Below are 23,769 nucleotides of genomic sequence, written 5' to 3' on the forward strand. Positions count from 1 at the left end.
TACATACATTCGCTTTGCTACATGTTCCGCTCACATACATTTCATTTTACTGCAGTCGTAATTACGTCTCCAACTTCAGTCTGCTCCCTCATCAATATGTTTGCTTCCCTGTCTCGCCTAGTGATTCCTGACCAGTGTCACACATTGCTCACTGCGCAACCTCCACTTTTTGAATGCTTTTCATGTGTAAAGTCAGTGTGTTACTGCAGTAAAAACTGATAAACAGAGTCAGCTTTCCTTTTCAGGCACATTGGTATCTTAGTTTAAAAAACTGTATTAACATCACCGACAATACTTCGAACCAGTTCTATTCTTCAACTGTCCTAATAAAAAAAGACTTATCAACTAGATCCATAACTTCATGTTTAATTTTCACTGTTCTAATTTCGGTATTTTGATTATATATCATTTTAGGTCTATTTTAGTGTTAGTATAACCCAGCTCCCAATCGTTTTGCAGTTGATATCAAACATAACAACTCGTCTATGACAATGAAAATATATCCTACCAAGAACTGCGAAAACACACACACACACACACACACACACACACACACACACACAATACAAAATGTGTACCGAAAACAAATCCCATGAGGATAAGTAAATTCCATCAGTCATAGCCATGAGGGCAGTTGAATCCAACTATCTTTTCACTGTTCTAATTTCGGTATTTTGATTATATATCATTTTAGGTCTATTTTAGTGTTAGTATAACCCAGCTCCCAATCGTTTTGCAGTTGATATCAAACATAACAACTCGTCTATGACAATGAAAATATATCCTACCAAGAACTGCGAAAACACACACACACACACACACACACACAAATACAAAATGTGTACCGAAAACAAATCCCATGAGGATAAGTAAATTCCATCAGTCATAGCCATGAGGGCAGTTGAATCCAACTATCCTTTCGCTGTGAAGATAAGCAAAAGGAAACATAGAAGAAGATATAACCAACTCAAATTATTGTCTGCATGAATAGTGGTGCATTTTTGTATAGTACGACTCGCATGTATGCCAAAAAAGTATATTTTTATGGCTTCTCCAAAGAGTAGATGATTGTAGAACAGACTCTACAGTGTTATGCTTGAGAATTATACCTTTATTTCCCCTGCTTTTCTCGAAAGTACAATGCTGTCATCGTCGCTAACAAGGCCTACGAGTATTGAGATATGAAGTAAATTTTGTACTGAAAGCTGCTCACAGTAAAATATTTCAATGTCTGCTGTTATCAACCACGTTTTCTCTTCATCTTCCTCCATTTTTCTTTCTGAAAATGCATACAATAACGAAACTGAAATGTACTATGCCATTTGAGAATGAAAATAAAAACCAGGAAGACTTTACTGAATAATATCATTAATAATAATAATAATCTGATTTTAAATTTAACTGCTGCATTGCAGGAAATAATTTCGTTCATTACGAATGAAACATATTTTACTTTTAATCAACTTTAAAATAATTGATTATTTGCAGCTGTCTGTAGTTATATTTCATTTAATATACAGTCACAGTATCACGGTAAATCAGTACCGGATAATTATATCGATGTGATGTAGGTATTGAGCGTCTTTTTCACTGACAACGGAGACGGACCCCCTGGTTCGTGTATGCTAGAAGCTTGTATGTGTAAGTCAGTGGTTGCAGAATATCTGGAAGGAAATGATTGATGGAATGTTCGAATTAAGAGATGGCAGGATTTCAGTTAGTCGTGAAGACAGGGCACTGGTGCTTTCATTTAAGATGGAATTGGTGCCGTAGGTTACAGAAGCATTCACGTCACTGCTGAGGAACTAAAGGCGTAGTTTGGTCCAAATGTTGTTCCAATAACGATTTGGATATTCCTCCTACATTGTGTTTGATTTTAGCCGATTTATTTTCTAAGATATACACTGATGAGCCAAAACTTTACAATCCTCTGACTAGTAGCGTGTTGGTGTAACTTTGCAACCATTACAGCTGCGAATGTGCGTGCCGTGGATAGGACGAGTCTTTGTTCGGTTTCCAGAGTTATGAGACACCAGATGTCTACATACAATTCACCCGATCTGCGTAAATTGCGAGCCGACAGTTTGTGGGCGCAGAGCTGGCGCCCAATAGCTTCCCACGCTGTTCCATCGGGCTCAGATCAGGCAGTCCGGTGCCAAAGACATCAACGTGAGATCACTATCGTGTTCTTGTGACATGGGAAGTTCTCCTGCTGAAAGACGTCATCGCTAGCTGGGGAAACGATAATTAAGTAGTGCTAGGAGGTCTGCAGTAATGTTTACGTTCTCCACAGCTGTCTCGGTGCCTTCGATTATTTCCACCGATGCCATGGAAGCCCAGATTGATGTTTCCCATAGCATAACGCCGCCCCTCCCTCCTCCTCCCCCCCCCCCCCCCACCGCACCCAACCGGCTTGCGTCATCCATAGTCTAAACTCGTTAATGGCATAGCCCCTGGCTGTCGGGTTAGCACAAAACACTGCTGTGGAATCCCATGTTCAGCAGCGCGCTGATTGGTGGACTACAATACATTTGTGCCTACATAAGCACTGCACTCCGTTGTTGATCTGGCACGGATGGCCGCCTATCCAGCTTTACAGAGCGGCCACGACTTCCATGTGTTGTGACGGTGCTTAGAAATCCCACTCGTTGTCGCCTACACGTCGCTTGACGTTCATCCAGTACTTTACAAAGATTCTCACTACAGTAGTGTGCGAACAACCGATTAGCTTCTCCGTTTCCGAGATGCTAATTCCCGGGCTTTGGCCCATAAACTGCACTTGCTCAAAGTCGATTTTGTCAGTGGATTTCCCCATTTGCGGCCCGTATTGTCGCTACAACAATTCTCCGTTCGTCTATGCGCGGCTTGTAAACTGTCCTTGCGGTGTCACATGTTAGCAACTCCACCAGATGGCATTCAGTCTCACGATGGACAACGCTCATAATGCTCTATCGTAGGCTATGGTAGACTATCTAAATTCAGTATAGACTGCAGTAGTTTTGCTAGTATCTTTGGTCAGTTAAGACCGCAATAGCGTTGCCGTGACGTTAGGTGTGTGCATAACTCTCGAAAAATTTGGAAATTTGTGGTCTTATGGGAACAAACTGCTGAGGCCATCGGTCCCTGAGCCCACACTTGCTTAAGCTAACTTAAACTAACATACACCATGAATAACACCCATGCCCGAGAAAGGACTCGAACCTCCGACGGGGCAGCCGCACGGACCGTGACAAGGCGCCTGGATCTGCGGCTACCCCGGCCAGAATAGTCTTACTAGAAACCGAAAGCAATGAACCGTTCTATAAAGTGAATGAGGATGTATAAAGGGCCCCGTAACATGCTGAATCTTTGTTATCCCGCTGTCTGTTTCCTAAAGATAAAGAGTATTTATAGCAAAATTGAAACTGTCCGTGTTTAATTCAGGTTTTATTCGAAAATTGTTGATCTGTGGCGTGAAACAGAGGGATGTTGTAGAAATTTAAAAAATACAGGTTTTTCATATAGCGCTAGAATACGCAATTCCTTTAAAGGGTAAAATTAAAAATGGTCCAAATAGCTCTGAGCACTATGGGACTTAACTTCTGAGGTCATCAGTTCCCTAGAACTTAGAACTACTTAAACCTAACTAACCTAAGGACATCACACACATCCATGCCCGAGGCAGGATTCGAACCTGCGATCAGGCGGGCGCGCGGTTCCACACTGTAGCGCCTATAACCGCCGGGCCACTCCAGCCGGCGGTAAAATTAAAAGAACGCAAAGAAAAAACATATCAAATATAGCTTGAATACTTCGCCAAGCTTATATAATACATAATTTTAATGTTTCTAAAAAACCTTCGCAGTTATCAATGATAACGGGAAACCCTTGCCTTCGATCATGATGATGAACGTTCTATTGAGTATAAAATAACAATAATGATTGTGTAGAATTTTTTTTCTTTTTGCATATAAACTGTACTTGCATTAAAAGTAATTGCTCCGGTTACATAAAAGTTCAGAAGATACGTCAGCAGCTAATTTTTATTACTTATAAAATGCAATTTATATTTTGTAAGGATATGAAATATACAATGGACTAACACTGAACGATATGATGTTCTAATTGTATTCAAAACAAACAAAAACAAAGAGAAGTCATAGGCACCCAAATCCTCTCCCACATATTCATTTATGTTTCTTTCTCTATCAATACTACCGATAATCCTACAATTCTGTACATGACGCATGTACTGTATCAAAACTATGGAACCGTAGTAGTGGTACAGTGCATCTCCAATTCTATGGCATCAGCATAAGTCAATGTAGCTTAGCTCTCACAGGATAACTTTTCTAGATTTTAGTTTATAGTGAATGTGGTTTAACATTATTGGTGCAACGATAGAGCCTAATGAGCGATGCAGATTTTGTAAAAAAGCCTTTTATGGGAAATCAGCTTTTAATTTCCACATGCTATTTACCTCCAGTTCATTTGATTCACTTCTAACGTCGATTAGGACTTTTCGCCCTCTTTCTTCGAATAATATTGGGATTTGTATGCGCACTCTGAATATTTTCGCTTTCAAGAGGAACCATCCCAATGTCGAGAGCCGAAATATTGCGATGATCGTTTATTATACAGGAACTGGACAGAAAAGATGGGAACACCGATAAAAATGCATGCCTGAACATAAATACAGACGCTAGCCAAGATTCCAGTTTTATCTGTCATATTTCACCAAGAACGGCACCTGTGCAATGTCCTCAGGACGTTCCAATCGTCATTCGTGCTCAGAACAGTGTCCTGTGTAACTATGAGTGCGTTATGTTGAAGCTAAGTGAACTTGATCGTGGTCAAATTCGTGGTCTCCTTGTGGTGTGTTTCCGTAACCAAGTTAGCCTAAGTGTAGTGTTTCAAGAGGCACCGTATCGAAGATTTATACCGCATGCAGGGAGAGCGGAAAAACACCATCCGCTAAGTCAAAACGCGTATGAAAGTGTGTGGTGAACGTTCGTGACAGACGGTATTGAAGGGAACTCTGACGAAAAATAAGAGGACGACAGATGCAAAAGTCACTGCAGGTCTCAATGTCGCCCTGATAGGACCAAAATAACAGGAAGGGACCTCCATAAGCAGGGAATTGCTGTGCGTGGTGCAATTCCAAAACCACTCCTCAGTCGCGAAAATGCCTTTTACAGGAAAACATAGAGCCGCAGTCATAAAAGGAAGCCTCAAAAAATTCTCATCCAGATTATTTACAATTTCACGCGCCTTCAATCTCTTCCAAGTAAGCGGCGCCTGCCTGTTTACCTTTTATTTATGTAAACACACAGTCCTCTGCCGGCATCCGCCCATGACGGTTCTCACAGCCATGTATCAGATCCGTTCCTGTACCACTTGAGAAGAACAATATTTATCACTGTGGACATGGGACAGCGGCTGGTCAAGTTTTTAACAATGAAATTCGCTAACAGCCGTGTAATTGAAATGTTATTTTATTTTGACTAGCAGTTTCGGCATTCCATTATGCAATCTTCAGGCCCCATATATATCTTTCAAAAATAAACGATATTGGCTTATTGGGGCCATATGTTCCTGGATGCCATGAATTCTAAACCAGATTACAAGTGCTTCCTTCGATGACTTGATTGCGAATGCTTGCAACTGCAATCAAATCATCGATTGCCAATATGCCAAGATGCTTATGGGGCCTGAAGATGGCACAAAGGAATTCCGAAACTGGTAGTTAAAATAAAATACGTAGGTTGGAACTTAAATAGTGGCAAGACTGCTGTGGAGGCACTATACAATGGAATCTACTATTGTCGCTGATAACGCACGTTGTTGGCATACCTACCTCACCTCCGAGCAAATGGACACTCCCGTCCCACGTCACCAGCGTGTGCACAATCGAGGGAAACACAGTCACTTGTGAGCGAGCGGTCTAAAGTAACGGTGTCACTACGTTTTCGAAACAGGAACAACGGAGTTGGATCAAGATTGAATGTGCAGAGGTCGTACAGCACGGCAGTGTCATCAAGGCCTTCAAGAGGCGTGCGGGGAATCGCCATTGCCGTAAAGAACAGTGACACGGTGAGTAAAAGCGTTCAACGAAGGTCGGCAGACTGTGGCAGACATGCATCGGGCAGGTCGTCCTAGCGACTCTAAAGAAAAAGTGCATGCTGTTGCCGCGTTAGTGGACAGTGATTGACGCCATGCGATTCGTGAGGTCGCCCACGAAACCGAATTAGCGCATACGACTGTGCTTCGCATCCTGAAGAAACGCCAGCGCATACGAAAAATTGCATCACGATGGGTTCCACATCTTCACGGAAATGCAGAAATGGATGCGTTACGACGCTGCTCAGACGCTCTTGGAACGGTATGAGCGCGAAGGAGAGGCTTTCTTACGCTGTATCGTAACGCTGGAAGAGACGTGGGTCACATCGTACGAGCCAAAACTGAAACGCCAATCCAACGAAGGGCGTCATTATGGGTCGCCGCGAAAGTTGAAAGTGCGTCAGAGCCCCAGTATGGTGAAAATTATGGCGATTCTCGTGTACCACTCTGATGGTTTTATTCTAACACATTACATTCCTCCACGGCAGATCGTCAATGCACAGTATTACTGTTCGTTTTTGGAGTATCACCTGCGACCAGCTTTGCGAAAGAAGCGGCGACAATTTCTGCGCAACCCACCCATCATTTTGCACGACATGCGAGGGCGCATACAGCGCAAGCTGTGACTGCTCTGTTCGGTTGATGGGACTGGGAAGTATTGTACCATCCAGCAAACTCCCCGGACTTAAGTCCTTGTGACTTTAATTTGATTCCTAAGATGAAGAGACCACTTCGTGGCATTCGCTTCAGAACTGTTCCAGAGATTCGACAGGCAGTAGGCCGCTCCATTCGCACCATCAACAGAACAGACTCTGCTAACGGTATACTCTACACCTTCCACATCGCTGGCAACGGGTTCTACATAACGCTGGTGACTCCTTTGAAGGATAGTAACAGGTGCAAACATGTAACAGTTTTGTATTGGTTGTGAATAAATAGGTGCCACCATATAAGTCCCAATCCTCGTAAAATAACACCCCAATGGAACGGCTGTTGGCGAATTTCATTGTGAAAAAATTAAAATAATAAGTCTTAATAAGCATCTTTTCACTGTACCTTTATTCATTCCAGTTTTTTTCTGCAGTCCTTTCGTTACTTTTCACTATGTCCTGTCTTTCATATTACCATTTAATTTCGCTTTCAACGGTTGTCCCCTTTTTTCTGGTTTTACAGCTTTATTGTTCGTTTTACAGCTGACTTTCTTCTGTGACCGTCTTCTTCAGTCCGTCTGTTTTACCTTGACTCTCGTCACAATTTTTACGAATTATTACAGACTGACTGGGAATGACGGAATGTCCAATGCGCTCAATTTTAGTCTGTAAAGGATCTGAAAACACGTAAGTAACTTAACTTCTATATTTATATTTATATTCATCAGTTCCGTCCTTCGTGTAAGATGTCATATTCTTCTCCTCAGACTCTTGCCATTCTAAAGAAATTACAATTTTTGTAATTTTATAATGATTCTTAATTCCCTCAAATACTATTCTTCTTTATTTAAATGTACCTAAAGATAAAACTATATCATTGTGAAATCGGTAGTACTATTAAAGGATAATTCAACACTTGTTAGCGGTTTATTTTTCAAGAATCCATACCTTCACTCGCGGATGCCCATATTATAAAGTTTGCTGTTTGTATCCCAGTGATGATGCAGTGTTCCAAGACGACAGAACTCCTGTTCACAAAGTTCGCATCGTCCAAGGCTGGTGTTAAGAGCATGATGATGAAGCTTCGCGCCTCCCTTGGTCACCAAAGTCACCAGATCTCGACATTACTGACAAGGGGACAGTGCGAATTTCCCCTCGTCGATTTTGTCTGTATTAAAAGGCTGTGTAAGCCACGACTAGGACTTCAACATATGTAAATAGCAAGATGCGATTCTCAACTGTTTTAAGAAAAAAATAGATTTTGTACATTTTATGCTTGCTTACATGCTTCGTACGTAGCAATCAAGAATTCCGCATCCAAACGAGTAAGTGCTTAGTTTCATAAGCGCGAGCTCTGTCGATCGATGCTTGCTTCCGGTAATCTGTCTTAATTTTGCTTATTATTCTAACAACAGATATGCGTGGTACGTCGCGAAATTGTGTGATGACCGAGCATCACTTACGAATGGAATTTGTTTTGCAATAGACACGCTCAAAAAACTGCACATGAAAGATCCGGCTTTCATTACAAGTGCTAAATATTGCAATAATTATTGTTTCTATGATCAGTATCAACTTGATTCGTACAGTGCTCCATAGGTTATACTTTATACTTGCCATATATGCAGATAAAATAATATGAATAAAATTATTATACTGATTTGTTTAAACGTTCCTGTGTATCCATTTCTTCCAGTCTCATTACAAAAACTATTTTCGGATAAGTATTACGAAAATAAGGTATGAATCGTTCAATAATGACAGTTTGCACAATCATAATAATTAGGTGGGAAGGAAAAAGTGCAGGCAGGGATATTCGGCCCAGAAACCTTATTCTTAACACTAAACGTTTAACGCGCTCGGCTGTGCATTTCTTGAGTGTTAGCAACCGTACAATATATACTGAAGAGACAAAAAAAACTAGTTCACCTGCCTAATATCGTGTGGGGACCCCGCGAGCACGCAGAAGTTCCGCAACACAACGTGACGGACTAATATCTGAAGTAGTGATGGGGGAAACTGACACCATAAATCCTGCAGGGCCGTCCATAAATCCGTAAAAGTACGTTGTGGTAGAGACCTCTTCTGAACAGCTTGTTGCAAGGTATCCCAGATATGCTCACTAATGTCATATCGAGGAGTTTGGTGGCCAGCGGAAGTGTTTAAACTCAAAAGAGTGTTCCTGTAGTAATTATTGACGTATGGGGTATCGCATTGTCCGGCTGGAGTAGACCAAGTCCGTCGAAATGCACAGTGGACATGAATGGATGCAGGTGATGAGACAGGATGCTTACGTACGTGTCACCTGTCAAGAGTCGTCTCTAGACGTAACAGGGGTCACATATCACTCCAACTGCACACCTCATACACCATTACAGATGCTCCACCAGCTTGAATAGTCCCTGGTGAAATGCAGTGTCCATAGATTCATGAGGTGGTCTTCATACCTGTAGACGTCCGTCCGCTCGACACAATTTGAAACGAGATTCATCCGACCAGGCAAAATGTTTCCACTGATCAACAGTCAAATGTCGGTGATGACTGGCCCAGGAGAGGCGTAAAGCTTTGTGTCATGCAATCATCAACGGTACACGAGCGGTCTTTCGGCACCGAAAGCCCATATCGAAGATGGTTCGTTGAATGGCTCACACGCTGACACTTGTTGATGGCCCAGCATTGAAATTTGCAGCAATATGCCGAAGGGTTGCACTTCTGTCACGGTGAACGATTCTTTTCAATCGTCGTTGGTCCCTTTCTTGCAGGATCTTTTACAGGCCGCAGCTTTGTTGGAGATTTGTTGTTTTACGGGATTCCTAATATTCACAGTACACTCGTGAAATGGTCGTTCGGGACAATCCCAACTTCATCGCTACCTCGGAAATGCTGTGTCCCATCGCTCGATCACCGACTATAACACCACATTCAAAACTCACCTAAATCTTGATAACATTGTCTTATATAGGCGCTGCGGACCGCAGCTCTGTATTATGCCTGTTTACATATATCTGTATCTGAATACGTATATCTATACCACATCTCTTGAGCTTCAGTGTATATAAATACGCGTAATATTTTCGAACTCTATTTTCTCGAAAACGGTTGAATGTTGTGTGTTCTTTTTTTTTCATGTGTTGAAGTCGGAATGTAGCCCAAACCATCCTGTCAATATGAATCAGATTGGTGAGGGGATGTTCACATGGTCCCCTCGCGAGCGTTTGTAGTTTACTTTGGAGAGAATGTTGCATGATCTTTATCCACTTCCAACATCTTTACCTGACTTTGCCATTATTTTGCGGGAAGAATGTTAGAAGATTCCCTTGAAAACCATGTAGGACCTGTATTTATTCAGTCCTGGACTGGTGGAAGCTATTTCGACGGCTAACTGGTTTCCTGCACTGCACTATGTCTGATAATGTGTTATTTCTCCGATGGTTCCATATTTTTATCCACGCCTTTTAGAGTAACGAAGGAAATGGATGGTCTTCACAGTATAGTCCGCTTTGCAGAGATCGGACCTTCGGGGAGATGGACGTCGGCTGCGTGAGCGAGGCTGTGCGCTTCACACGCGGCAAGGCCGTCGGGCAGCTCACGCGTGAACACAACGGGCAGTCTCCGACCTCGTCATGCCAATAGTCTGGCGGGCCAGTAGCCTTCCGTGCGGACACGGAAGTTCGGCCAGAGCGAGGCTATGGACCGCGGCAGGGACGTGAGAACGCCAAGTCACGGGGGCGGTTCTCTACGGATACGTCTCATAGGAAGACAGGTTCTGACGACGGTAGCGTCTTACAAGTTTCTCTCCACCACAAAACTATAAAAAAATATATATATATTAAAAATATTGTTGACTGAATCTTTCAGAATCGACACTCTTATGTTCCTCTTGAACAGTTGCGGGAGGACTCAGTAGACCGGGGTGTGTCTAGGTTGTGTTGTTCTGAAACTTCGTGGGAGACTGAATTTTGTGCCAAACCGGGATTCGAAGTCGAATTTCTACTTTCGCAGGGAAAGCTCTTGCCCGTAATTTTTTCCAGTACCTCCGTTCAACCGCATACCGCTTCTTACGATCACCAATTCGTCTTGTTCGACGTCATCTGCTATCAAAATAATTCTTCTCATTTCTATCCCATAACTAAATTCCTTCTTTCCTAATGGTCATCGGCTGCCGTCTTGACGTAATGTTATAATTTAAAGTGTATGTACACATATAAGGTGACAATTTTTTCCTAAAAAACACGAACATACAAAAAATGAACTGCTTCATTAAAAAATAAGTAAATAAAGAAACTGAAAAATGCGTGTAAAGCAAAAGAACTGGTCTCTTCGGTCTTGAGAAAATTTTATTTTACACTGAGGTGACAAAATTCATGGGATACCTCCTAATGTCGTATCGGGCCTCCTTTCCCCAGGTGTAGTGCAGCAAGTCGGCATGGTACAGACTCAACAAGTCGCTGGAAGTCCCCTGTAGAAAAATGGAGCCGTTCTGCGTCTATAGCCGTCCATAATTGCGACAGTGTTGCCAGTGCAGGATTTTGTTCACGAACTGACCTCTGGATTACATTCCATAAATGTTCGATTGGATTCCTGTCGGGCGATCCGGGTGACCAAATCATTCTCTCCAACTGTCTGTAATGTTCTTCAAACCAATCGCGAACAATTGTGTCCCGGTGACATGGCCCATAGGTCATCCATAAAAAATTCCATTGTTAATTGGGAACGTGAAGTCCATGAAAGGTTGCAAATTGTCTCGAAGTATCCGAACATAATTTCCAGTCACTTATCGGTTCAATTGGACCAGAGGCCCAATTCATTCCACATACACACGGCCCCCACCATTAAGGAGCCATCACCAGCTTCCACAGTCCCTAACTGACAACTTGTGTCCATGGCTTCGTCGGGTCTGCGCCAAACTCGAACCCTAGCATCAGTTCTTACCAACTGAAATCGGGACTCATGTGACCAGACAACGGTTTTACAATCGTCTAGGATCCAACTGATGTGGTCACGAGCCCGGGAGGGGCACTGCAAGCGATGTTGTGCCATTAGCAAAGGCACTGGTGTCGATCGTCTGCCGCCATGGCCAATTAACACAAAATTTAGTCGCACTGTCCTAACGGGTACATTCGCCGTACATTCCACATTGATTTGGCTCTAATAGCTCTGAGCACTATGGAACTGCTGGGGTCATCAGTCCCCTAGAACTTAGATTTACTTAAACCTAACTAACCTAAGGACATCACACCCATCCATGCCCGAGGCAGGATTCGAACCTGCAACCTTAGCGGTCGCGCGGTTTCAGAGTGTAGCGCCTAGAACCGCTCGGCCACCCAGGCTGATTTCTGCGGTTACTCACATACTGTTGGCTGTCTGTTAGCACTGACAGTTCTACGCAAAAGCTGCTGCTGTCGGTCGTAAAGTAAAGGTCGTCCGCCACTGCATTGTCCTGGGTAAGAGGTAATGCCTGACATTTTGTATTCTCAGCACAATCTTTTCGCTGTGAATCGTAGAATATTGAGTTCTCTTACGATTTACGAAAAGTAATTGCCATGCGTCTGGTAGTTCGAGCTGCCATAATCTAGTCGGAGATATTTTCACATGAGTCATTTGAGTACAAAAGGCAGCTCCGCCAATGCACTGCCCTTTTATATCTCGTTTACGCGCTATTACCGTCATCTGTGTCTGTGCATATCGCTGTCCTACAATTTTTGTTACCTCAGTATAGTAAAATTTCTTTCATTGTGAAATAACTTCCAAGCACCTCTGACATGCTGCCTTGCAATTTCTAAATTCTGTTATTCTCTATTACTCAAGTCATAAGAAATTAACAAAACTCTCCAAATGTTTTTCGCATTCAGTTATGGTGAGGTGGACAGAGTTTCCCATCAGCCATTGTATAGGGCACTTGGTTTCGTTGAAGATACTGTCTTACCTCTGTGCTTTAACACTTCTGTTATCTTGAGTCTCCTCTGCTCATAAAGCAAGTTCAATTTTTGTCCACAGGGGAATGCGTTTGTATTTTGGTATACATACATGTGTACTCCAAGATTGTCTTTCTCGCCATGTAATATAATTAATCTCTTCTTTGGTGCCTTTGTTTCATTCACTAACTGATGTTAGGCTGCAATTTAACAGTTAACTCTTTGTTGAATATGTTTGCCCACATCGCTATCCAGTTTCTGTTGGTATATTATTTTGCATCCTGTTCACGTCAGATTTATGGAGCATCTCTTTACACTCCGCCGCAACTTTTATGGGAGTTTTGTGTCTTATTTTGTCCGTTATAGAACTGTATTCCGTGTTACACAGCCAAACCCGGTCCAAGACGTGACTGATGTGATAGACACAGCTTGATTAAAAAAAAATGAAGCACTATATGGTTGGATGTCAATGTACTTCGTTCACGTACACACCATTGGCAGTTATGTAAATGATAAAAGTTGCACTAGTCCGTGACAGGTAGGACGACCACCACAGTGCATTAGTGTTGTTACCAGTCCCAATAGGGTGTGTAAGGGATACGAACAGCGTCAGACGTTGAGTGGTCACTGAGAAGGGTACGGAGATCCTGCGTACACGTGTATGACAGCATTATCAGCACCTGACAGAGTTTGAAAGATGCCTCATCTGGACAGGTGGTCGAATCGTGCAATTCCAGATTTGTGCGGCATTCGGATATGACAGTCGCTCTATATTGGACTGTATGGCAACGTGAAGAAGGCATACTCGTCAAGTTTCCAGTCGACCACGTTGGGCCAACGTATGGGAGGCTCTACGTATTCTTCACAAACACGTCGTAATCCTTTTATATCTACGAGAACAATTAAGGGACTGCCTGTAACATTCTGCGTCATCCCACACCACTGCTTGTAGACTAACAACAGCCAGACTAGGGAACACAAACGACTGCATCTGGAGTGGTGGAGTGACTGGCAAGCCCACACTGATGATTAATGGCGTCACATTATGGCCAGCGACGAATCTCAGTTCTGCTCTACCATGGATGACCATCGTCGGTGCGTATGACGACAATCTGGAGAGAGATTCCAATGTTTTGGAGAGACACACAGCTTTTACTCCTGACGTCATGTTGTGGGGAGACGTCAGGTATTACTTCGTATCACGACTAGTATTGACTGTGGGAACTTATAACCCTGCCACTACTATTGTAATATAGTATGCTTTTGCGTAAATAACAGAAAAACCTGTGTCTATGTTGTCACGTATACGATACGCCAACAGAACAAGCAGTCCTATTATGGGAAAAGCCATGTATGACTCTCTCACAAAAATTAAGTCTAGTTTACGAATAAAGTTCACTATGGGAGGATGATCCTGTTAATAGGAAAAGGTAATCAATAGAGATACCCTTTGTACAGGATTTGACTGTGTGTTGTGTCTAAGGAAAAGGAAATCAGACTATTCAATTCTTTTTACCCAGCGGTTAAACAGAAACGCAGTGCGAATAATATTATACTGAAGTTAGGAAAACTCAGTAACAAGTTCATTTAGTGGTTTAAAGTATTTACTAATGGTCGTCAGCCTATCCAGGCAGTGAAACAGTGAAGTATTGGAAAAGCAGAATTATGAATTTTATCTACTTTCTTACTACTGCTTAATTTGGTTATTCAAATTAAATATTACTCCACGTAAACAATATTGGTGCAGGCACTGGAATTTATTTTGGACTACTACACCTTTATACATTACGTTTTTAAAAGAGAAGAAGCCCAGTAGATAAATTCAGGGAAGCTAAAACAAATTTGGCCAGGGGGTCTATAGAAGAGCATTTTCTATAATAAACAACTTAAATACTAAAACACTTAGATACTAAAGTACATACTTTTTATACATTGTTTCACTTCAAGGAAACCTCTTTCTTACTGTACTTTCAAAAGCTATTTTTCTTTGAACAAACACTGTATAGTCGTTTACCAGATTCTAGTGACTTGGCTACACAATGATGGAATTTTACGTAAGCAAACTTTTACTATAACTATTTGCAATTGTTAAGAAAACACAAAAACAATTTAAATGGTGTCTCTTTATATTAACTTTGCACTTCGTAAGTCTGTAAAATAGGATACTCGGATTCATCAAACACCAGGAAGGAAGGATGATAAGGATGAAATAACAGGGTGTACCAATTTATTTAAATTTCAAGAATGATTATTAAAAGACAGTTTAAACTAATTGTTTACCCTGTACAAAAGTAAATTTACTATGGGAGTCTTATCCGGTAGCTGTAGGCTAGTGCGTGGCGAACATTTATGGTGGCTACACTGCCCACAGAACGACCTGCAAGTATCTTGTTGTGTGGGCTCAGTTTCTCTTCTTGGCGTCGGTTAATTGTACATACGATAGCCCAACAACTCGCAGCTTTGCCGTAAGCCGTTTGCAGTCTCCATCCCAGGCATTTTGTGTGAATTTGCAGGCAAAGCTTCTCGTGCTCCACAAAGGTGTAGCCTCAACCACTGCTGCCTACAGACTGTGTGGCTTACTTCCCGCACTTGCTCTTCGTGCGCCAATTCGCCCTTGCCACCTTTTCCACTCCCCAGCCACTTCCGTTTTAAATGAAAGCACACTGGCTTTTACATAACTATTTCTTATATTGTTTCTAAGCGTGACCACCATTTCTTAAATTGTCAAATTTACATTAACATGAACAATTTATACATACAAATATTTTTAATTACGAAAGGTCATCAGAAAATTATTTAACATAATAAACGATTTACATAGTATTTTACTTACATTACTGACGTACAATGCAAAGAACTTCAATCTCCAGTACAGTACACTTTACATATAAAGAAAATTTAGGACCAATCTGCGAAAAGTTTAAAGCAAATAAAAATTATAAAAAAATTGAAATGAACCACAAAAAAATATTGTTATATACTCAGACGGTACAATAGTACGTCACAGACATCCTGCGTCCAGATGTGTTACCTCTCATGCGACAATATCATGACGACTTTCCTTTTTTTTTTCCCTCAAGAGGCTCGTGTTTCTATGAACTGTGGACCAGCTCAGATGCGAACTCTGCAAGGTATGTAGGACCATTTACTACAGTTGTGGGCCAGCTTGCCTTAGGAGAGGATACGACACCCTACCCAGTCCAAATAGTGCATGCATCCAGACTAGGAAGGGTGCAACGTCATACTGATAAATGAGCTCAAGCGGCCAAGTAGTTTGTAAATGTGACATTTTGCAACAACTGAAATAACATCACACATGCTTCCAATCCGTTAAGTTTCATTTTGTTTCCTCTTCCCCTTCTGGGCGCTTCACTTTTTTTTTGTGTCAGGCAGTGTATCCACGAGTGGGTTCAGGTTTTGTGGTCAGATGTGTAACAAAGTCGCAGTTGTTAGAGCAGCCGGTATCACTTTTGCTTCCTTACTCGATCTATACGAAAGTACGGCATCATACCACCTTTTAACATCTCAGTCATAATCCTCCTCCACTTTGCCGAAAAGCTGAAGTTAACGTTTTAACTCCTAAGATATTAACTGCCAGATAAATCACCGTATTGAAGAATTCATCCTATCTGCATTTTTGTTTCTATGTAGGTAATGTATATTTTAGCCGAAATACGGTTATTACCCAACCTTTACTTTTCGGAGCGATGAATGGTCTCTGCGTTTTCTTTCAGTTTCCCCCTGACAACTCCCAACACCTTTTGCCATTTAATTGCAGCCATTTTACGAGGTGGTTGTACATGCCCTTGCCTAGTATTTCTGGGCATCTGTCTCCAGAAATCCACCATTTCGGCTCATCTTTTACCCTTCCCTAACATCAGAATCTTGATATTGTGGATATTAAGAATTTGATGCTGCGCTGTCACTGTAGAGTATTTTCGTAACTTTCCTCAGATTCTGTTTCGCACGAGCAAGTTATTTATTAATTTTTAATTATACGAGAGTTGGATTGAATAGTGGCAACTATTTGTTTACAGCTCGTACAAAATAGATACGTGTTTCAAAGTATTACTGACCTTCAAAGTAGTCACCAGCATTGTGTATAACCCGTTGCCAGCGATGTGGAAGTCGTAGGATACTCTTAGCGGTGCCAGTTGCGTTGACAGTTCGAGTGGCGCGGTCTATTGCCCGACGCATTTGCAGCACCGCCGTGAAGTGTTTCCTTCAGTTTAGAAACCGAGTTGAACTCACGAGGGCCTCAGTCAGGGGAGTGCAGTAGGTGGTATAACAGCCCCATCAGTCAAACAAATCAGTAACAATAAATGCTTGAGCATAGTCCTGCAAAATGGTCAGGTCCTGCAGAAAGTGTCACCACTTCTGTCTCTAAGCTGGTCGTAGGTTGTGTTCCAAAAATGAACGGCATAGAGACAGAAGTGATGACACTTTCTGCAAGACCTGACAATCATTTTGCAGCATAATGCTCAAGCACGTACAGAACAAGCTGTTATTGATTTGTTTGACTGAGGGGGGGCTGCTAAGTGCTACACCACCTACTGCACTCCCCTGACTTAAGCCTTCATAATTTCTACGCGATTTCTAAACTGAAGGAAACACTTCACGGCATTCGCTTCATAATTGCTACAGATTCGTTGGGCAATAGACCGCGCCGCTCAAACTGTCAACACAACTGGCAATGCTAAGAGTATCCAATGACTTCCACATTACTGGCAGCAGGTTATACACAATGCTGGTGACTACTTTGAAGGTCAGTGAAACTTTGAAACACGCATCTATTTTGTGTGAGATGTAAATAAATAGTTGCCACTATTAAGGTTCCAACCCTCGTATACTCTTACCATTGGTTGTAGATTTTGTCAGTATCTTCTTAAAAGTAAAAGTGTGAGCATACAACTTTAACTGTTCACTTCATGTCATTGGTTAAAATTACTCTTAACTCCTCAAATTTATTTCACTGCTCATTCAAGTTTACGTTGAGACCGTTTTTTCGTAGATATTCATTGATACTTTCGCGATTTATTTTCTAGCTAAATGTTTGAAGTTCAAGAGCACAGTTTTCTCTCGTCGTTTATTGTACAATAAAACTTTTTGAGAATCAATTTTATTGTATAATCCACAGCAAATTAGGCACACAAAAAAGCCTGTTTACTGTGATTAACGATAACTTGTCCATTGCTGGGTACGGTTTGGCAATTGAACATACACTGTCCATTTTATATCATCATGACGTGTGATACAGTTAAAATACAACGTTTTTCTTTCTAAACACCGTACAGTAATTAAAATACAACTATGCAGGCGAATCAAGAGCGTCTTCTTCTGCAGGTTGGCTGTATGTTGCTACAGGGTGACAGTTACTGGTTCAAATGGCTCTGAGCACTATAGGACTTAACAGCTGTGGTCATCAGTCCCCTAGAACTTAGAACTACTTAAACCTAGCTAACCTAAGGATATCACACACATCCATGCCCGAGGCAGGATTCGAACCTGCGACCGTAGCAGTCGCACGGTTCCGGACTGCGCGCCTAGAACCGCGAGACCACCGCGGCCGGCAACAGTTACTGAACTATGTGAAATAACATGCCTCAATTGGCTGCCATATTCTCCGGATCTGAATGTATGTGACTCCTTTTTGTGAACTACATTACCGGCAAGGTGTCCAGAAGTAACCCCAAAACCATTGCTGAGCTGAAAACAGCCATTCAGGAGGTCATTCATGTTCCGACACTTCAGTGGGTCGTTGAGAATTCCGTTATTCGTCTGTGCCAGATCATCGCCAATGATGGCTGGCATATAGTACATGTCATAACCTAAATCCGAATATTTGTAGAGAACGTTTACATGTCGAATAAAGTGTGTGCACGCCTTAGTTTGTAAGTAATTTAGGTCTTTTTCATATAGTTCAATAATTGTCACCCTTTAGGTTTTCCATGACCGGCGCTGTCAGACTAGGTACGATGGAAGTGTGTAATACTGGTCTCATCTGCCCTCGCTCGGTGCCATGAAACAGAAAACACAAACACAATTATATAGTTTAATCGACTACTTCGATTGTAATAAATTAATAACTTCACTCACATGGTTCTAATTTATGGTGACTTCAATCTACCCTCGATATGTTGGTGAAAATAAATATTCAAAAACGGTGTTAGGTATAAAAATTGTCAGAAATTGTGCTAAATGTTTTCTCTCAGTATTATTTTGAGCAATTCTAAGTGTAAATAGTTGCGAAAATATAATGTACCTCTTAGCAACAAATAATCCCAACGGAGCATCATGACAAATACAGGGATTACAAATGATTGCTGTAGCGACACTGAATATCTTAACAGTCAAACCTACCAAAAATAAGGGGAAAATATATCTATCTAAAAAAAGGATAAAAATTCGTTGAGTATTTTCTAAGAGAGTCTCCATTCTTTCTGAACTACGCAAGTGTAGACCAGATGTGGCTTAAATTCGAAAATGTAGTATCGATAGTAACAGAGAATTGTTATCAAATAAATTGATGAGAGACAGAACTGATCTTTCACGGTATACAAAACAGGTGAGAACACTTTTGCAAAAGCAAAAGTGAAAGTGAAACTCATTGATAGTGTCCACAAAGAAATTCTGTCTCGAAATCTGGTAGAAAACTCAAAGAGATTCTGGTTGCATGTAAAGTACACCAGCAGCAAGATGTAATCAATACATTCGCTGCGCGACAGCGATGGTAATGTTGCTGACGACGGTGTCACTAAAGTGGAGTTACTAAATACAGTTTCCCGAAATTTCTTCACGAAATAAGACGAAGTGAATATTCCATAATTCGAATCAAGAACTCATCAAACCTAGCTTAAAAAATATATATTCTCAATGTAGCGAAGAAGCATAAATCAAAGGCAAGTCTCCTATGCAGATTGCATAGCAGTTAGGTTTCAGAGTACGATGAGACAATAGCTCCACACTTAGCAATCGTACACAAACGCTCGCTCGACGAAAGTTCTGTACCTAAAACTGGAAAGTGCACAGGTCACACCAATACTCAAGAAAGTAATTAAGAGTAATCCGTTGAATTATAGACTCACATCACTGACGTCGATTTGCAGTAGCTTTTTGGAACATGTGTGTTCGCACATTATGAATTACTTCGAAGAAAGCGATCTATTGACACTATCAGGAAGGATTCAGAAAATATAGTTCTTGTGCAACACAGCTTGCTCTTTATTCTGATCGAGTAATTATTGCTATCGACAAGGGATCTCAAATTGATTCCACATTTCTAGAAGGTTTTTGACACTGTTCCTCACAGGTGGCTTCTCATCAAACTGCGTGCCTATCGAGTATCCTCTCAGTTGTGCAATGGATTCGAGATTTCCTATCAAAAAGGTCACATTTCATAATAAGTGACAGAGAGACATCGGGAAAACCGAAGTAACATATGGCGCTCCCCAAGAAGTGTTATAGGCCATCTGTTGTTCCTAATCTAAAGAAACGATTTAGGAGACAATCTGAGCACCCTTCTTAGACTGTTTGCCACTTGCAAAATGATTTAGACAAAATATTTTCATTGTGCGAAAAGTGGCAACTGGCCTTCAGTAATGAAAAGTGTGAGGTCATCCACGTGAGTGTAAGAAAGATCCATTAAATACCGATTACGCGATAAATCACATAAAGCTAAAAGGCTGTCCATTCAACTAAATAGCTGAGGACAACAACTGCAAGCAACAAACTGGAACGATCACACTGGTAATGTTGTGGGGAAGGCGAACTGAAGACAGTTTTATTGGCAGAAGACTTAGAAGATGCAACAAATCCTACGCGGTATGGGATCCTTACCGGATATGATCGACGCAGGACATCGAAAAAGATCAATGAAGGACATCTCGTTTTGTAATTGTCTTGACTTTCATTTCTAATCTGGTCTAGCCGTGAGACTCCTTTCTCACTTTTAAGAAATCATATTTTGTAAGAAATCAAATTTCAAATACGTTAACTCTTTTTCTAGCTTTAGATGTCACGGTTCTTTCCATAGGCGCTCACCCTGGTATTGCCATGGCTTTCATCTCCTTCTTGGCGTTATTTTTAGCGGCCTTCTGTTTCACATATTTACTTAAATATTTTAATTTTCTGATTGTTAACTACTACGTTTAGGTATGATATGTCACACTTTAGGAAATTAAAATTCGACACTTGTTCATTACTTTTGTCTTCTACCTGCAACTTTCCACCCAAAAGATCATTTTCCCAAAAAAGATATCACCTTAGGTTTTTCTTTTTAGAGGAGATAAAATTAAAATTCTTACAGTCAAATCATGTAATCGGCATACATAAAGCCACTTAATGAACTTCGATCCTCCAGATAATCTCCACGTAAAAAATATTCAGTTGACGTTTTCATTCCTAACATCTTCTTCAAGATGTAAGTTAAATTAAGACCTCAGCTGTCAACACTGAAACAGCCGATGAGAAAAATATTTATTACATTTATAACTTGGCTAGTTATGTGCTTTACTCATACCGGTTGATAGATCTACGATAAACCGAGAAATGGTAGCTCTTTCTCAAATTTCAGATTCTCACCAATGGTAACTTCGTCCTGATGAGTGAACGTAAATAGTGGTAAATGCCAACATATGGCTGCCATTAGTAGTAACGTGTGCAGTGTTTGTGCCAGAAAAATGCGTTTCAGGGACGATTTGTATAAATACGAGGATCATGTCGATAACTACGATTCATATACAGATCCTGAACATAAGCGTTTCAAAAGTGGGTGCTAATCAGGTAAGCGTGAACAATTATTTAAACAAATAAACAATGTTATGGTGTGGCGGAGGCCACTGTTTACGTGAAGTTACATGACAGTGTGATGGCAGAAATGTTGAGGGCCAGCCTGAAAAGTAATTTTGAACTGACCATGAAATTAATTTTAGATTAACATAAATCTTAGATTATTTCTGAGGTTGTTTGTTATACTTCATTATCGCTAAACTTGTAATGCTAATCTTAGTATCATAAACTGAAAAAATTCGGGGTTTTTAAATTCGAATTTTTTAGAGGTGTTACAGCAATGTTTCGTTAACTCGTCCAGGAAGTAAACAGTGGTAAGGCAATGCAGGAAGTAAACAGTGGTAAGGCAATGCTTACGTAGTAAAGTTTACGCAATTTGGAAGTAAACAATGTTAAGTACCCATTTTTAAGAACAAAATTTTGGACAGAATTTACGTTTTTTGAAAACATCTCGTTACTTTAGTAATAGTTGAAAACAATGGCTTGCCTGAAAAACGAAACATAGTGGATGCACAGGGGATAGATGAAATAATGTGAACACCTGTACTTACTTGGGAATGGTTTATTAATAATTTATTATAATTATTTGCCCGTAATACAGGTGCGATTCTTCTTGGAATATTGGCTTATAATGATTGTCTAGTCTCCAGTGGAATGCTATGCCACTCTTCGATCAGAACCTCTTCTAACTCCTGTAGTGACTATGGGGCGGAAATCTGCTCCGGTATCTGTGCTCCAATTCCACCCACAAGGGTTCGATAATGTTCAAGTCCAGGGGCTCTGCTGGCCAGGGAAGACGCTGCAGTTCAGCTGCACGCTCCTCGTACCACGATTGTACTGTCCTGGTTGTAGGAATTGGTGCATTATCGTCCTGAAATGAGGCGTCATTGTTGGGGAACAACATTTGAATCTTGGGGTGCACCTGACCACCTAGAATGTTCACACAATCGTTGGCTGTAACACGGCCTTTAAGCGTAATGATGGGACCAGAAGAATACCATCGGCTGCCCACACCATCACACTTCCATCTCCATCCTTAACCGTTGGAATCAAGCAATCAGGATTGTAGGCTTCTCCGCACGTAAACCCGGCACGATGTTGGAAATAACGGAAAACGTTGACTCGTCAGACCATATGACGTGTTTCCATTGATTAGCCGTACAAAATTTATGCTCCTAGCACCACGTTCCACACTTCTTAGCGTTGGTTGTCCTCACTAATGGTTTCGGTATAGCAGCTAGTCCATGAATATTCGCTTTATAGGGTTCTCGGCGGACAGTGTCGAGAGATATGGAATCTCGAAGACGGCTATTGAGCTCTGCAGTCACTTTAGCCGCCGTAGTTTTGTGTTGTTTTGACACAGTTTGTGTTAGCATACGACGATCTCTGTCATTTAGTTTTGATTTGCGCCCACTATTAAGTTTACGCGATGATGTATTTCTATGCTTTGTGTAGGTTGTCATGACTGTTGCTCTTGAAACATTCAGTAAGTTGGCTGTCTTGGTTACTGATGTTCCAGCTAATCTGGGCCCCACAATCTGCCCTCTTTTGAACTCTGTTAGGTCTTTCACTGCACGCCTACCTCTGTCTTTGAATGCAAAACGAAGTGTGCACTACTTGTAAACAACCTGCACTGATGGCTAGTACTGAACACGCATTGCATTGTTGACCGTCCCCTGTACTAGTTATATTTTATGAGATTTTATTAAAACTTTTTTCCTAAGTTTCTAAAGAACTACATACTGTAGACTGTGTGTATCGAAGCAGAAATAAAGATTTCGTTTGTCTGTCCACAATTTAGTATGGAAATTCTTACACAGTTTATTTATAATTACTTTCATGATTATTTCGATTCTCGCAGATTTTTTATTTCGTTTATTATATTTTATTTAAATATGCATGCTACGATGTATTCTACGACGTGACAGCGTAGTATATGTACAGAGACTTAAAATGCGAACTTTGGAACCGCCCCCCCCCCCCCACAGAACATTTTGAATTCTGTGAGCAGAAAACTGATCGGTAATCAGTACCATCACGACGAAATGAATAGTGATGTTACACACCACACCTGCAGCGACAATCAACACGCGCGTATCACTAAACGACGCTCTGAAAATAGTTGTAGTTGCACTCTACATCACAGAGCCCGAACCTTCCCATGTCCCCTACCAAATTACTTAATTTTCTCTTTTTATAGCAACCCCTCCGCAGCAAACATTTTGATGTACTGATTTTCACACTTTTTCTAGGAGAATACTTAAGTGTTGTTCCGAAATGGGCACAGCCTTTGTCCCTCACCAGCTAATTTCAGGCCA

At 41.2% G+C, this 23,769-nt stretch overlaps 1 protein-coding gene across 1 annotated transcript in view; it reads left to right on the forward strand.

Annotated features, from left to right (window-relative positions):
- LOC126284273 (uncharacterized) overlaps positions 1-23,769 on the forward strand; it is a 626,414-nt gene that overhangs the window by 179,017 nt on the left and 423,628 nt on the right. The window lies entirely within an intron of this gene.

Source organism: Schistocerca gregaria, chromosome 8 (assembly GCF_023897955.1).
Source record: "Schistocerca gregaria isolate iqSchGreg1 chromosome 8, iqSchGreg1.2, whole genome shotgun sequence".
Lineage (NCBI taxonomy): Eukaryota > Metazoa > Arthropoda > Insecta > Orthoptera > Acrididae > Schistocerca > Schistocerca gregaria.